Genomic DNA, 14,193 nt, shown 5'->3' with positions numbered 1-14,193 from the left:
CTTCAATCAGTTCCTCCAATGGGCGGTGCTTCCCCAGCCTCACACCTTTGCAAGGTATTCCTCCTCCCTCCCCAGGAAGTGCTCTTCCACTCCCAAGTACAATTGACTTGCTCAACTCCTGATATTCCTCCAGGTTCCAACACACCCAGCACTTATCCAGGGAAGGCTACTCTGCCTTTACTAATCAGATAAATTCTCCCATTGTACATTTCATGACATCTGTCTGTAGCACTGACCAATATCTACAAGTATGTTTTCTGTGAATATGAGACTAGTGGCTCTTCCCTGCACTTGTCTTGCTCCACAAAGAGAAGTGCCCATGTCTATTCTGCTCACCATTGCACTCCCAGCCCTTGGCACAGTACTTGGCCCACATGCCTATTGTGTACTCAGCTATCTATTCTAATAGACTCATTAACAAAGAGCAAGAAGGACCTGACTGCCAAACACATTAGGTCATGGCTGCACGGCTCTCTCCTCAGGCCTGGGCTTAATTCCTCTGCAAGAACTTGGCTAGAATGGTTTTCTCAGTCCTTTCAGTCTGCTATGACAGAATAATATGGACTGGGCAACTTATAAACAAGAGAAATTTATTTCTCATCGCTCTGAAGGCTGAAAAGTCCAAGATCAAGATACCAGCAGATTTGGTGTCTGGTGAGGGCCCACTTCCTGGTTCACAGACCACATCTTCTTGCTGTGTCCCCACACGGTGGAATGGATAAGGTGTCTTTTTGAAGTTTCTTTTTGAGGGAAATAATCCCATTCACGAAGGCTCCCCACTGGGACCTACCACCTCCTAAAGATCTCACCTCCTACCACATCACCTTAGGCGATACTGTGTTGATGGGCTGATTCTGGATTGATAGTTCATTATGTTGATAGGCTTTATGGTGTGAACTGTTTTGGGGGGGCGTGTTACAAACATTCGGATGATACAAGAGTCCTAAGAAAAAACAGAAGGAGAAACTTCTTACCTAAACAACTGAACTTTGTGCCCTTCACAGGGGAACTTGCTTAATCACGGTGTGTGTTCAGACATGTGTGGGGTGACTGCCTGCTGGGGAGTGGTGGAGGGAATTTAGGTATTGAATGAGAGCTTCAACATGATAAAAATGAGAGCTTCAATCTGATTGAATGAGAGCTTCAACCTTCAAATGCTCACACCACATGAGCACATTCTCAACTCCAGCTGCTCCCCCATGACATCAAGTGGTTTTGGACATCAAGCCATGTATTGGGAGATGTCTGTTTTCCCTTTTTTTTTTTAACTGAGCTTCTTTAGAAAGGTCTCAGAGATCACTCACAACAGCTTTATGACCAAGTGCTGCTTTTCCCGTAAAGAAAAGGGGGGTCCCCTGAGTCACCTTCCTATGGCTACACAGCTGGTGTTAGAGTGAGATTTGGGCCGGGTCCCTCCATCACTTCTGCTCACCTAGCGGGCATCTGACTGCGAGGGAGCCTCTTCTGCAGTCCCAGGTGCCAGGGCCTGTGTTCCTGCACACTGTGCAGGGTAACAATACCAGGGATCGCCTTGATCGCACCTCCACCCCCACTGCCATGGGGTGCAGCCACTCCTTCCCTACGGACCCTGGCAGCCGATGCAGCGCAATCAGAGAGAGTCACTTTCTTCCCAGTTGGAAGCTTTTCTCCCGGTGTGCACCTCACCAGGCTTGAGGACAGAGAGGAGGCCTGCAGAGCTGGGAGGCCTAGCTGGAGTGAGGATGTCAGAGGAGGAGCAGCTGTTTCCTCTGCTGTCTTTCCTCTCGGACACTCCAGGTGGGCGCCCTTGAGAGGGGTCTCATTTTTGAGCTCCAACTAGTAGTATGTGGAGGGATTTATGTTATTTTTAAAATCTGATTAGTTTTAGCCTCTGTTAACTAAGAACAATAGCCTCACTCTGAGCCACCCACCACACGCAGGCAGTGCTGAAGCAGACAGTGAGCACAGCTAAGCTGAGCCCAGCCAGGACATCTTGGTTTTAATTTTGGTTTTTGCACCTTGGGTGCTCTTTCTCTACATGGGATGACAATGTCCACCCTGCCTTTCTCACGGGAGCTACAGCAGATAAGTCCAGGGAGAGAAAGCAATTTTCAAATGGCCAAGTGCTCTAAAGGACAAAAGACAAATGTACTTCTTACTTTAGCAGATGCGGAAAGAGAGGAAAAGAATCAGGGGGCCCATGACAGAGGAGGCCCAGGGGACCTTGGGCATGGGTTATCTGCAGTCATCCCTTCAGCCATTCACCCAGGCAATAGGCACAAAGCACAGAGACTAAGCTTTGGGTGTGCAGTAGCCGTGGACACAGGCATGAGAAGACAGCCCCTGCTCTATGTGAGAGGGCCTGGAGAGAGGGGCTGATAGCTAAAGAAGTATTTACTCAGAAGAGCTGAGCAAAATTAGTGCAGGTCACACTGAGCAGGAGAGTTAAACCCAGGGAGAATAAGGCTCCATTTCTCTTCGGTTTTCAATAAAGAGCCTTGTTGCAACATGAAGTCCTTGGAGGTGACAAGGGAGTGGGTTTCAGGCCAGGAGAGACATCCTATCATCTCTTTAAAATACGTGCTAAGGAACTCAGTGCTTTGTCTTTGCATTGAGACATGCACCCTGCAGTATAATGGATTTCTTTGCTGCACTGGGTAAAATTGTGATTTTATTTGCATAATCTATTTGTAATAATAAGTGAAGTGTCTTCATTACCTAGGAAACAGCAGGAGCTGTTTGCTTTGCCACCCCAATCCCAGTTCCTTGCAGGAAGCTGGAACATCACAGGTGTGGCTGGTGCCTGCTGGTGTAGGGGGTGGGCTGCGAGTCATGGGAGCTGAAAGGTATCATTCCACACACGGCCTTCACGCATGGGCCAAGCCAGGGGTGCAGGCAGGGGCCTCCCTGCAAGACCTTTATTACCCTAGAGGCTCCCCTGTAAGAGTCCTCAAGCCTGGAAGAAGAAGACAGAAACACCTTTCACTCTTCCTACAAAATAACAAACCACTCTAAAACCCAAAGAAGAAGGTGTTGTCCACATTAGGGCAGTTCTTAAATTGATTTTTTAAAAAAGCAAATCAATAATAAAATGGAATTAATAGTGATATTCTATTTGCAATCAGCTGAGATACTATAAGAAAAATTCTTCAAAGAAAAGAAGAATACACTTCTTTTTGTACTTTTCCCCTCTGTTATTTCTGAATATTATCCAAATATTAGTTGAGAAAGTTCACTATCTCATATGGAGATGGATATGGATGCATTTTCCATCCAATTTCCTTCTAAAATAAAAGGTGTGTCTGTCCCTGTTACTACTCTCTAATGTGAATCTCATTCTGCAAGCTTCGCATTGCCTAAAGACGTAATCAGAGCCACTGAGAAAGGCTCAGAAGGCTCACCGTGCTGGTTTGCTGCATCCCACCCCATCCCACTCTCTGGTATCTTGCTCTCCCCTGCTTTGTAGCTTTGCATGTCTTCTTAAATCTCTCGCTTCTTGGACTTATGCCATGCCCACCCCTCCCTAGAAAACAGCCACTCCTCCAATACTGAGGTTGCCTTTTCTTCCTCTAGGGCTAGTGACCACCTCCTCCTTTGCGACAGGTATGACAGGTGCCCCAGACAGGTGCCATCTCACTGTCAGTAGCATCCTCTGCTGGCCTGATCCTCCTCTCACTGACTGGTGAGCTCCCTAAGGACCAGCAGTTTATATTGGTTTTCACAGGCATGACATGTGCATGGCAGACTTAAATTATTGTGTGAGAAAAGAACAGTAGGAAGAGAGGGGAGACAGAATGCTAGAGCACACATGTTAAAGAGAAAGCAAGCAGAAATCATGCACTTGGGAGATTGAAGAGGAAAGGCAGAAGGAGCTCAGGATGCTAACACTGGAGAAGAACATCTTTGGAGAACGTAAGAGCAATCTTCAAATATTTGAAGGGTTTTAAGGTAGATAAAGCATGACAAGAACTAGAATCTGGATTGACCAGTGAAAGAGTGAGGACATTTTCACGCAGAATCTTCCAGCATTTCAATGGTCAAAGATGCCCTGACACAGAGGCTTTGTCATGCAGGTCATTGTGTGCTTGGTGGGGACCAGCGCCTGGGTGGAGGTGGAATGCTGGGTTAGGTGACCTCGCCAGCACTGCCCAATGCTGGAAGTCTAATTATCGGTAAACATACCACCAGTAACAAGGTACTCTGGCATGAAGCCCTACTCCATCTGCCTTATATCAGGCAAAAAGGAAAGAAAATTATCTGGGAGAGGAAACTAAATAGCCCTGAATGGTTGATCTCAAGAACCATCAGTTTTTGGTATGTCAAATTCTAAATTCTATATTTTTTTCAAGTTTCACTAGTAAAAATATTCAGAAGCACTTTTGCCATCCTAAATGTCTCGGACAACATTTATATGAATGGTTTGAAAAAAGTTCTTATCCAAGATTGATTACTGATCTGCTTTTGGAACTGGCTTTCTAAATACTTCATGAAGCAACATCACTTGATGCGAGAGACATCACTTTCCACTGAGAGGAGCCCACCTGTATTAATATCACTTCCTTATTTTGTAAAGAACTAATGAATGTGTACAGATTATGATGAGAAGATCCCCTTTCAAAACAGCAGTTAGTGCAATACTTGATACTTAATGTCTAAAATGATTTCACCAATGTGATATTACAGCCACAAAAGGTTTGACGTAAATCTCATCATCATAGAGCTATCAGATATTGCAGAATGCAGGACATTTTACCCGTCTAACAGATAACTGCCCTGGAATCTTCAGGAAAGTAAATGCCATGACAAATACATCAAATTGAATAGGAGGGTGCCAATCTAGATCAAAAGAGCCTGAAGAGACACAAAAAGTAAAAATGTCAAGGGTGAAGCTTTGATTCCTGGATCAAATCTGGATCAAACCTGGATCAAAGCTATGAAAGATCTTTCAGCTGCAACTGAGAACCCAGTAGTAGTATTTGTCTTGTGTGCTAATACTAACACTAATGTGCTAATACCAATTACAGTAACATTAGGGGTAGTAGTATTTTTGGACTGTAGATTTGATACTAAATGACAACTTTGATTTACCGTATTGTGAGTATGCGGGGGAATGTTTTCATTCGTAGGTGGTACATATGAAATATTCAGGACTGACATGTAATGTCTGCAACTTATTTTCAAAGGATTGGCAAAAGAGAAGCTGTGTTTGTGTGTGTGTGTGTGTGTGTGTTTGGAGAGACAGTAAATGTGGTAAAGGATAACAATTAATCTAGGTGAAGAGTAAATAGGTGTCTATTATACCATTCTTCAGCTTTTCTTTACATTTGAGCATTTTCCAAGTAAAAGTGGGAAAACAATTTTGGAATGTTTATGTGTGAAACATTCTAATTTATTCTATGTGTAATGACAATAAAATTTGCTTGCGAACATCGGCATGGGTCCCTCTGACATTTCCTTCTTCCATCCCCCCGTAACTGAATTGGTCCGCTCCTAAGGCGCAGCTGAGCGACAGTGGCACCCCTCACAGGCTCTCACAGCCCCTGCAGGGGAGAGATGCCAAGAAGACCTGCACGTTCCCTGCCACACAGAACTGTTTACTTCATGGAATGGTTAAGACAAGCAAGCCCACTCGCACATGGTAGACAGTGATGCTTACATTAGGAGAGATAAGTTCACAAAAGTTTTGGGGACACTCAAGAAGTTTGGAAAATTGAAATCACTCAGGCTGGAGAATAAAAGAGAGTGAGAGATAAAAAAATGGAGTGTGGATATGGCCACCATGCTGAGAAGCACTGACTTATGTATTTATGAGACAGGGTCTCACTGGAGTGCAGTGGCACAATCGTAGGCTCAGTGTAGCCTCAAACTCCTGGGTTCAACCAATCTTCTGGTCTTGGCCTATTACCTATTTGATCCTAGTAACAGCCCAAGAGATTGCAGCTGTTTTTCTAAAATGAAATGCTCCATGTGATCACATGCAGGTTATGAGATTTGCCTAAAATCTTAGTAGGTGACCCCACTCTGGAGCCAGGGCAACATAGCAAGACCCTATCTATACAAAAAAATAGGAAAATTAGCTGGGCATAGTGACATGTGCCTGCAGTCCTAGCTACTCGGGAGGCTGAGGCTAAGTTGTCCAGGCTGAACACAAGTCCTGTCCTCAAGAAATCCTCCCTCCTTGGTTTTCCAAAGTGTTGGAACTACAGGCATGAGCCACGGTGCCCAGCCTAGATTTAATTTAGAGGGCAGTAGGAGTCTCTGAGGATACTGAGTAGAGATGAGACATGGTGAGAGGTGTGTTTCAGCAGAGTTCATCTGGGACCAGGCTTGGTAGGCAGGTGGGTCAGGGGAGCTGAGAGGTAATGTGGGGAGCAGCCACATGGGACACTGAGACTGGCGAGGGCAAGAAGAGGTAGAGTGAAAGTGATGGCCACCAGCCCAGGCTCCAGAGCTGGGTCACCTACTAAGATTGTAGGTGAATCTCGTAACCTCCACGTGATCACGTGGAGCTCTTCATTTTAGAAAAACAGCTGCAGTTCCTTGGGTTGCTACTAAGATTAAATAAGTAAGAGGATTTCAATGTTTTGAATTCTAAAAACAATGATGTTGCCTTACCCTTATGTGTGCAAGCTAATTTTCTGCTGGTCCCTTATCCCAACTGTGAATGCAGAACCCTCATACCTCCTGCCAATGTTTCTTCAGCTCATCAGCTATATCTAGGGGCATCAGAGGATGCTTCACACATGCTAAGGAGCAGGCCCAGTCCAGTCTCTGGCCAGTCATCCTGTGATGCCCATTTTCTTTCCCTATTCCAATTCCAGAAAACCCTAGGTATTCCCTTTTCCATTTGGCGTGTTTCTCCATTGGATACCATTGATATCCATTACTGCCAGGTACTGCACCCGATCTGGCCCCTACCTACCAAGTCAAAAAGGTGCCACTACCATTCCATCTAGCCCAAGAGGACCAAAGCTGCACAGTGGCCAGTGGCACAGGGAGGAGATATTCACTTTATCCTTTTGTACAGACCCATATCTAAGAAGGCCAAAAGTATGGCTGCTTTACCATGTCAATACCTTACCATGATTTCAGTGAAACAGTTTTAGCTTTCCCCTTACCACCTCCTTCTCAGGTACCCAAGGAGAGAACAGAGTACCAAATGCTACACTCAGCGTGATCCCTAACTCTGTGGACCAAAGCTTTGCTAATGAATCAAGTTCACCGTCCTTGGGTTGGGCTCTCTCCCAGGAAATTCCTCAATATGTCATAATATACAATTCTTCCTATATCCTTAATTTTTTCCTAAGCATCCCCAGATATTTTGGGTCAGATGGGACAACTTCAGTACTAGTAAGCTGTAAACAGTCTTAGAGAATCATTATCAGTTTTATTGCATAAATTTTCCCTTCACTTTTACAAATAAAATTATAGTGTATGTGTAAAGTTTATTTCTATGCATATATTTTTAAGTTCCTTAAAGACAGGGAGGATATCTTTTATCTTTGTTTCCCTTGAAGAGCCTGTCATTTGGTAGCACACAATAATGGCAGCTGCATTAGGTTACACATCCTTTAGTTTATAGAAGCTGTGATATATTAACTACAGTATCACCTTCCTGGTCTTTAAGATTCTGCACATGCTTTAAACTAATTTTTCTAATATGTGTTCCTGTAGCAACTAGATATCAGTATGAAGAGAAAAACATGAACCTTGAACTCCTACCTCATACCACAAGTAAAAATTAATTTGAGGTGAATTATAGACCAAAATGTGAATGCTAATATATTCAAAATGCTAAAGTATTCAAATTTTAAGAAAAAAGCAAATACAAATGTATATGACTTTTAAATAAGCAAATAACTTGTAAATAGGACATCAAAAACACTAAACATAAAAGAAAAAACATTGGCAAGCAAATTTAACTTCTTTAAGAGCTTTTCTTCATCAAAAAGCATCATTAAAAAGGTATGCAGACATTGTAAAAGATGGAGGTTTCCTAAGTTCAGGGTTCATCTGCCGTGGCACAAACTGGTTGGCTGTTTCACACTGCGCCCGTGGAACTTGGGGGGCAAGGAGAACAGAGGCAAACATGAAGCTCACAATGCCTGCTGTGACATCAATGACTACTGTATAACAATGTCCTTTGTCTCTGACCCAGGCATCTCTTGTCTTCTTCCAGAAACCATGACACTATGGCAGGCCAACTTACTAGCTTTCAAGTAAGGTAACATCTCAGACCATCACAGGTTTTGACAGGGGAAACTCTGAAGGACCACAGGAGTTGGAGGTTCCACGTATCTCTAAGTAGTAACATACGATGGGTCCAAAACAGAAGAAAGAGAACTCAAGATTCCCGAGCCACAGAGCTGTTGATTGGAGGCTGACTCAGAGAAACCCTGGATTCAGTGACATACAGAGACAACAAGTGGGTGCACCAGCCCCTTTCCTTGACAGGCTCCCAGCATTTTGTCTGTAGGTTTGCAACTTCCCAGGCAACAAATTAATAGAAAAAAAAAAATCTTCCATCTGAGGAAATTAACAAGCCAAAGTAAAAAGACCTGGAAATACTAATAAGCAGTACTTCTCTGAAATTCCCAGTTTTCATCCTAGTATGAGGCCCATAGAGAACTTCCAACCAGCCAGGAGTGCTTCATATCTACTTATTCATGAGAGGCCAGTAGGGAAATGCTCTATCATGAATGATGTACTCCAAAACAAACAGAAGCAATGTAAGACCAGAAGAAAACTTCCAGAAACTATGGTTAAGATCCTCCAAAAGAAAAAAAAAAGTTACTGGTTCATTGAAATAACAGGAGGATGCTGTAAAAAAGAAACATCCTAAGTATTAGAAAGATCCTTCAGAAATTTAAAAAAAAAATCAGTAGTTGGAAGGTAAATTTGAAGGGATTTCCCAAAAACCAGCATAAAACCAAACAGAGAAGTCTTATAAAAGAGAAAAGTAATAAAAGAATTATCAAAGAAATAATACCAAACAATCTCAATAATCAAATGACTTTACATATAGTTAAGACTTGCCTAGTCCATGGCATAGGAAAAGAAAATCAGAAATACTACCATTTGAAATTCCAGAATAAAAGGGGGAAGACCTTTCTGGTTGTGGCTGAGGATAAAGGGGGTTGGGGCAAGAAGCAGCTCACAATCAGACTGACCTAAGGAAAGATGGCCCAGAACTCACCCACAAGCAGTGGATCAATGTTTGCACAACTCTCAGGGGAAATTATTTTCTACCCATTCACAAAGTTATCTTCCATGCAACATTCCTCAGAAGATTCCTGGAGAATATTCTCCACCAAAGTAAGGAAGCAGAATGACCAAGACTGGGAAGACCTGGTGGGGAACCAGGGAGTCCACCCAGGAAAGAGCAGGAGGGTCTTGCAGTATGACAGTGAGGGGTTCAGGTGGGCCACTGTGGCAGGCAGCCCTGTGGGAATGGGAGGGAGGGTAATCTGAGTCTGTGGCCATGGAGGTTGGCTAAAGCCTACCAACCCATGGAGAGGGCTGTATGCTTCCATCAGAGCTGCCAACAAAACACTACAGGGCTTGGATGTCAGACATTATTTTCTTTTAAAGGGACTTAATCGCCTTCTGGACAAACATAATCTATGCGACCTCCTCCCCAAAAGGTAAGCAGGTCACACTAGGACATTCTGCAAAGTTCAGTAATTACGTGACTATAACATTGTAAGCAGGGAATGTGTATCTGACCAAATCTTGGTTCATGATTGTTTTGGAAGGTGAGCGGGGGAACAAAAGGGGAAAACGGGTAGAGTGTAAGACAGGGAAAGTCTAGTGTTTCCAGGAGGCATCAATGTAGCTGAGAACGAATAATCAGATGTTCATATAAGGATATTACTAGGAACATGATGGAAAATAAGAGAAGAAATCCCTTAAAGAATGGAAACTGAACCCAGGTTCAGGCAGGATGGAGGGAGCTGCACTTTTTTTTTTTAAGATGGAGTCTCACTCTATTGCCCAGGCTGAAGTGCAGTGGCGCAATCTCGGATCACTGCAATCTCCACCTCCCAGGTTCAAGCGATTCTCATGCCTCAGTCTCCCCAGTAGCTGGGATTACAGGTGCGCACCAGCACACTTGGCCAAATTTTGTAATTTTAGTAGAGATGGGGTTTTGCCATGTTGGTCAGATTGGTCTTGAACTCCTGAGCTCAAGTGATTCACCTGCCTCGTACTTCCAAAGTGCTGGGATTATAGGCGTGAACCACCATGCCCGGCCTGTATTTTTCTTTTTGAGTCTTTTAGTATTATCTTATTCTTTTAACCATAAAAATTAAATTGCTTAGATAAATATAAATTTTATAGCAGAACATGGAGGAGGAGGGCGTGGAGGAAGAGGGAGGAGAAAATAAAAAATAAAGTCCTTTGTAGGTGCCATAAGCAAAGTGAGCGGTTTGGAGAGAACACTGTACATGACTTCCTGACTACAATGGCCTGTGGCTGATGAAGTACAGCAATTTGGTGGAAACAGGTGGGCAGTGTGTGTGGGTGAGGAATATGATGGCTTTAAAGACAACACCTTTCAAACTAGAGTGAAATGAGAGACCATTCTCTAAATAAATATTCAGGTGGTAATTTGCCATATGAAAAATTTCAGCTGTAAGATGTGTTCACCTAATAAGGAGGTATTCCCCACATGACATGGTTTATCATGGAAATAATGAAGGTTTTATTTTTCCTTTTTTAATATTTGACAATAATGCCATTTACTTGTTATTAAATTTTTAACTTAGCTACATAGCAGTTTATTCTAACCTTTGGCACATTATTTAAAAAGAAACTCATCCCAGGTCCATGGTGAAGATAAAATAATTTGTCTCTCTCAGATAGAAATCTTATGAAAACAGGTATGATTATTGGTATGATTATTGTAATTCCTTTTAATTACTGCTATAATTGCACAAAATCTTTAACATAAAGCAAATGTAAACAGTATTTATAAGTATAATTTGAGAGTAAATGAAAAATCACTTTGAAATAAACATGCAATAAGGGAAAATCATCTTTAACAGTCACTTCTTCATGGACTCTTAGGTACAGGATCAGTATGGGTTTTAATTGAGGGGCTCGGCACCAAATGACAGACTTGACACATCCACCCCCACCATGGATGCTGTCCGTCCGCTGTTGCACAACATCCTTCAGTGTCTAATTTACAGATCCAGGTATATTTTATCTTCCTCCTATTTCTCTGTCCTGGTGTAATTTACCCTAAATCAACCATACCATTTTCCATGTATTAAATAGCTTTCAACTCAGGTCTTATTCCTCGCAGCTGTATTTCCCCTTCCACCTGCATCCCTGAAGTTCCTCCCACCTGAAAACTTCACCTGACCCAAGAAAGGAAAGGAAAAAACCCGGAGAGCCAGCTCATGGTCTGGTTCACTGTTTAACAGCCAGAAGCCAGAGCCTGCATACCAGAAGTGGATGCCCAGGAAGTACTTGTGAGCTGACTAAGAATGTAAGAACACCACCCACTTCATTCAGGAAAGTGAGGCAGGATTCCATGCAGTGTGAATGACTGCACATGGAACAAGCAGGTTATCATTTATATTCAGTAAGGGACCTCCATGGACAGGACATTTGGGGAGCTGCTATCAAACATCAGAACTTCTGACACTGTGCACACAGTCTTATATTGTGCCTTGTCTGTTGTGATGTCTCACTACAGTAATGATTAAGATGATGAGCACTTATACGTTGATATTGCAATATGTCTGCGTAAGAACTATCGCTAAGGCAGGTTATATTATTACCCTCAGTGTATAGGTAAGGAGGTTAGACTGATAAGTTACCCAGTGTCACAGAGGTAGTAATGGCCAAACTAGAGTTGGAACCTGTCTGCCTACTCTCCAAGCTCAGGATTGACTTCAGCACAAGGGTAAGTATCTCACATGCTTTGTAAAGTTCAGGTTGATAACAAAATATGTGAAAGGCAGGGGTATAGACAACAGGGGGCATATGAAATATGGGAAGAGCCTAAAGAAATTCAAGTCTATTATTTTTAATCCACTGCTGTCAAATGACAAACGATTACTGGCTTTTCTTCAGCTTATGATTCCTGTATTCGAATCCTGAAAAACTTACATTTCATATATTACCAACTATTATGGGGAAAACTATCACATGGGAATAAAACTCCAGTGCCCTAAGGATTTGTTTAATGCTAGATAAATCTTATGAGTTTGCAAACTATAATTTTTAAAAAGAATTTAGTCTTTTCCTTCTCCCAAATATAAGTTTCCAATCTTCCATTCCAGGCATGCAGCAATTGAATTCGAGTCATCTGTGTTTCATTTTTTATAGTGCAATACTCTCTACCTGCAAGTGCAAATAATTTTTCCAGTAACATATTCTTCTCTTCTACTTCAGAAATATGATTCTTTCTCTGTTGGACTTGGGGCTGGGGGAGGGAGTCTTCATCTCCTGCAACTCTGCTTTTAGAAAATAATGTCATTCTACACATAAGTCAGAGGCAGGCAGGAAAATGATGGGAAGAAATGACTTGTCAGGTGTGGATTTATTCAAAGCATGAACTGCCTAGAAATCAGTGGTGGCAAATAAGCCTGTAAAAGCCAGGAAAACACTCCACACCATCGAATTCTATCTGTAATTCTATCTGTAAGTTCCAAATGTTCATGGCCCTATTGCTGAACAAAAATCTGACTGCTGATCACTTTCAGAGCAAAAGCTGGAAAACAAATTCATCTTCAACCAAAATCAAAAATTTCTCTTGTCAAGAAAACAGTGAGCTGAGGAAAATTTTTTAAAATATAAATCCATTTCATTTTGGTAACATGGAAGAGACATACTTGTCTCTACTTTTCTTGCTAAATGCAACTAAAATCCCTGGATATTACATGTAAAACAATCATAATAAGACTGAGAATTAGACAAAAGGCAAACCAGTTAGGGCATCAGGACCCAAGGGATGACATGGTAGCGAGTATCTTGGGCTTTCTTTGCTTTTCTTTTCATTCAAGATTTGGAACTGAAGAAGCTAAAAACTCAGACACACCAATGCATGGGAATTTTAAAAATTCTCAACAGAAGCCTGCTCTCTCTAGTTAAAGGACAAGGGGCATCCTAACAAGACAGAATACTTCTATTTCTTTCTTTCTTTTTTTTTTTTTTTTGAGACAGAGTCTCGCTCTGTCGCTCAGGCTGGAGTGCAGTGGCTTGAACTCGGCTCACTGCAAGCTCCACCTCCCGGGTTCACGCCATTCTCCTGCCTCAGCCTCCCAAGTAACTGGGACTACAGGCGCCCACCACCACACCCAGCTAATTTTTTGTATTTTTAGTAGAGACAGGGTTTCACCGTTTTAGCCAGGATGGTCTCGATCTCTTGACCTCGTGATTTGCCTGCCTCAGCCTCCCAAAGTGCTGGGATCACAGGCATGAGCCACTGTGCCTGGCCACGACAGAATACTTTTAAACAATAACCACTCTTTTCTAGCCAAACAGAATAGATAAAATGGTGGACCTGGCCTCGCTCACAAAGGCTGAGTAAGGAGCCCTGAATTCTACCCTTACTGGGCTACAATAAGGCATCCATCCCTCAACTAAGGTGGTTTCAGAGAGTGCTGATGAGGGAGACAGGCGTTTGATTTCCTCTAAACAGTAATGAGCTTCCTCTCCTAATGATATAGTTGGAGACCACATGGAAGCAGGTACTTCTACCCGTCCAGCCAGCACACTATCTGCAGGGACCTAGAGGGAAGCTAGAACTCCCTCCCTATCCAGCAATGATTAGGAGACAGCCTCCAAGGGTAAATAAACCCAAGGACGGAAACTGGACTTCTGTAGCAACCTGGAAGTGATGAACTCCAACTCCCTTTCTGCCACAGTGCTGTTGCAGAACGCCAAAATAGACAGCTTAAATAAGATAGACTGTTGCATAAAATAATATCTGAAATGTTCAGTTTTCAACTGAAAAACACTCAGCCCATTCTACCAAGAACCAGAAAGATCTCAAACTGAAGGAAAAAGGATAATCAGTTGACATCTATACCAAGAAGGTAAAGATGTTAAAATTATGTGGCAAAGATTTTAAAAAATAACAAAAGATAAAAGCAGCCATCACAAAAATGTTTCAACAAGCAATTACTAATATGCTTGAGACAAATGAAAAAACAAAAAAGGCTCAGCAAAGAAACAAACTCTCAGTAGAAGACATAAAGA

The 14,193-nt window shown here is 42.5% G+C and overlaps 1 protein-coding gene and 1 long non-coding RNA gene across 3 annotated transcripts in view; one reads left to right on the top strand and one right to left on the bottom strand.

Annotated features, from left to right (window-relative positions):
• Positions 1-14,193, bottom strand: part of GABRG3 (gamma-aminobutyric acid type A receptor subunit gamma3) — a 566,172-nt gene that overhangs the window by 370,403 nt on the left and 181,576 nt on the right. The gene's annotated exons all lie outside the window — the stretch shown is intronic.
• On the top strand, positions 8,183-11,708 carry LOC101139166 (uncharacterized). 2 transcript variants are annotated; one of them, XR_008671619.2, is made up of 4 exons: positions 8,183-8,404; positions 9,571-9,623; positions 11,047-11,177; positions 11,288-11,708. It is a non-coding gene; the product is annotated as an uncharacterized lncRNA (long non-coding RNA). The 2 variants fall into 2 exon arrangements; XR_010131189.1 differs by having other exon boundaries at positions 8,183-9,294.

Source organism: Gorilla gorilla, chromosome 16 (assembly GCF_029281585.2).
Source record: "Gorilla gorilla gorilla isolate KB3781 chromosome 16, NHGRI_mGorGor1-v2.1_pri, whole genome shotgun sequence".
Classification (NCBI taxonomy): Eukaryota; Metazoa; Chordata; class Mammalia; order Primates; family Hominidae; genus Gorilla; species Gorilla gorilla.
This window is presented reverse-complemented; position numbering and strand designations above follow the sequence as displayed.